The 2,500-nt window shown below is 57.4% G+C and overlaps 3 non-coding genes across 3 annotated transcripts; all 3 read right to left on the reverse strand.

Annotated features, from left to right (window-relative positions):
- Positions 1–259: 259 nt before the first annotated feature.
- LOC140413420 (5S ribosomal RNA) lies at positions 260–378 on the reverse strand. The gene has a single exon (XR_011942589.1). It is a non-coding gene; the product is annotated as a 5S ribosomal RNA (ribosomal RNA).
- A 694-nt stretch (positions 379–1,072) lies between these two features.
- Positions 1,073–1,191, reverse strand: LOC140415443 (5S ribosomal RNA). The gene has a single exon (XR_011944547.1). It is a non-coding gene; the product is annotated as a 5S ribosomal RNA (ribosomal RNA).
- Positions 1,192–1,885: 694 nt separating this feature from the next.
- LOC140411861 (5S ribosomal RNA) lies at positions 1,886–2,004 on the reverse strand. The gene has a single exon (XR_011941072.1). It is a non-coding gene; the product is annotated as a 5S ribosomal RNA (ribosomal RNA).
- Between the last annotated feature and the right edge of the window lie 496 nt (positions 2,005–2,500).

The raw sequence follows: 2,500 nt of genomic DNA on the forward strand, positions 1-2,500 counted from the left end.
CCTGCCGACACACTGGCTTGCGGCCACACGGGCCAGCTGGCGGGCCCATCAAAGTGCAGCACGCCAAGGCACACAACCGTGCTGCGTTGCAAAGGCCCGGCAAAGCTGCAGCAGCTGAATGGCCCGACCAAGCCGCCTGCCTGAGTTGAGCCCGCAGGCAAGTGTTGGGAGGAATGGCGAGGACGCAGAGAGCAGCAAAAGGTTGGCCTGCCTCTGGTGTGGAGAGTGCTTGGCGTGAGCAGTCTCTGCTGGCCGCAAAAGCCTACTGCACCTGGTATTCCCAGGCGGTCTCCCATCCAAGTACTAACCAGGCCTGAGTCTGCTTAGCTTCCGAGATCAGACGAGATCGGGCATTTTCAGACTAGTATGGCCGTAGGCATCTGCAGCACCGTCTTCTCGCCTATTCAAGTTGGCCACCCTAGCACCCTCGCCACTTCTTCTTTCCGGTTGTTTTCAATTTTTTCTCTCTCTTTTTCTACTTCTACTTCTACTTCTCCTCCTCTTTCTCTCCTTCTCCTGCTAATTCTAGCCTATATGCCTGATACTCGCTCCCCTTCATGCCGTCCCCACCTAGCTCTCTTTTTTCTTCTCCACCTCCCCAAGGAAAACTGCAAGCCCCGCCCACCTCACACCAGCCTGCCGCCTGCACGCTGCTGCCTTTCCACATTGCAACGCTGCGCACTTCTCTCAGCACAGCCAGCACAAGGGTCAGGCAGGCAATGCAAGCCAGCTCTCTCTTCCTTCGCTTTCCACACCAGCCCCAATGCCACAACTTGCATTCATGCGGCGCCTTCAGGCTAGGAGAGAGAACGTCCTGCCGACACACTGGCTTGCGGCCACACGGGCCAGCTGGCGTGCCCATCAAAGTGCAGCACGCCAAGGCACACAACCGTGCTGCGTTGCAAAGGCCCGGCAAAGCTGCAGCAGCTGAATGGCCCGACCAAGCCGCCTGCCTGAGTTGAGCCCGCAGGCAAGTGTTGGGAGGAATGGCGAGGACGCAGAGAGCAGCAAAAGGTTGGCCTGCCTCTGGTGTGGAGAGTGCTTGGCGTGAGCAGTCACTGCTGGCCGCAAAAGCCTACTGCACCTGGTATTCCCAGGCGGTCTCCCATCCAAGTACTAACCAGGCCTGAGTCTGCTTAGCTTCCGAGATCAGATGAGATCGGGCGTTTTCAGACTAGTATGGCCGTAGGCATCTGCAGCACCGTCTTCTCGCCTATTCAAGCTGGCCACCCTAGCACCCTCGCCACTTCTTCTTTCCGGTTGTTTTCAATTTTTTCTCTCTCTTTTTCTACTTCTACTTCTACTTCTCCTCCTCTTTCTCTCCTTCTCCTGCTAATTCTAGCCTATATGCCTGATACTCGCTCCCCTTCATGCCGTCCCCACCTAGCTCTCTTTTTTCTTCTCCACCTCCCCAAGGAAAACTGCAAGCCCCGCCCACCTCACACCAGCCTGCCGCCTGCACGCTGCTGCCTTTCCACATTGCAACGCTGCGCACTTCTCTCAGCACAGCCAGCACAAGGGTCAGGCAGGCAATGCAAGCCAGCTCTCTCTTCCTTCGCTTTCCACACCAGCCCCAATGCCACAACTTGCATTCATGCGGCGCCTTCAGGCTAGGAGAGAGAACGTCCTGCCGACACACTGGCTTGCGGCCACACGGGCCAGCTGGCGTGCCCATCAAAGTGCAGCACGCCAAGGCACACAACCGTGCTGCGTTGCAAAGGCCCGGCAAAGCTGCAGCAGCTGAATGGCCCGACCAAGCCGCCTGCCTGAGTTGAGCCCGCAGGCAAGTGTTGGGAGGAATGGCGAGGACGCAGAGAGCAGCAAAAGGTTGGCCTGCCTCTGGTGTGGAGAGTGCTTGGCGTGAGCAGTCACTGCTGGCCGCAAAAGCCTACTGCACCTGGTATTCCCAGGCGGTCTCCCATCCAAGTACTAACCAGGCCTGAGTCTGCTTAGCTTCCGAGATCAGACGAGATCGGGCGTTTTCAGACTAGTATGGCCGTAGGCATCTGCAGCACCGTCTTCTCGCCTATTCAAGCTGGCCACCCTAGCACCCTCGCCACTTCTTCTTTCCGGTTGTTTTCAATTTTTTCTCTCTCTTTTTCTACTTCTACTTCTACTTCTCCTCCTCTTTCTCTCCTTCTCCTGCTAATTCTAGCCTATATGCCTGATACTCGCTCCCCTTCATGCCATCCCCACCGAGCTCTCTTTTTTCTTCTCCACCTCCTCAAGGAAAACTGCAAGCCCCGCCTACCTCACACCAGCCTGCCGCCTGCACGCTGCTGCCTTTCCACATTGCAACGCTGCGCACTTCTCTCAGCACAGCCAGCACAAGGGTCAGGCAGGCAATGCAAGCCAGCTCTCTCTTCCTTCGCTTTCCACACCAGCCCCAATGCCACAACTTGCATTCATGCGGCGCCTTCAGGCTAGGAGAACGTCCTGCCGACACACTGGCTTGCGGCCACACGGGCCAGCTGGCGGGCCCATCAAAGTGCAGCACGCC

This window comes from Scyliorhinus torazame, chromosome 4 (assembly GCF_047496885.1).
Source record: "Scyliorhinus torazame isolate Kashiwa2021f chromosome 4, sScyTor2.1, whole genome shotgun sequence".
Classification (NCBI taxonomy): Eukaryota; Metazoa; Chordata; class Chondrichthyes; order Carcharhiniformes; family Scyliorhinidae; genus Scyliorhinus; species Scyliorhinus torazame.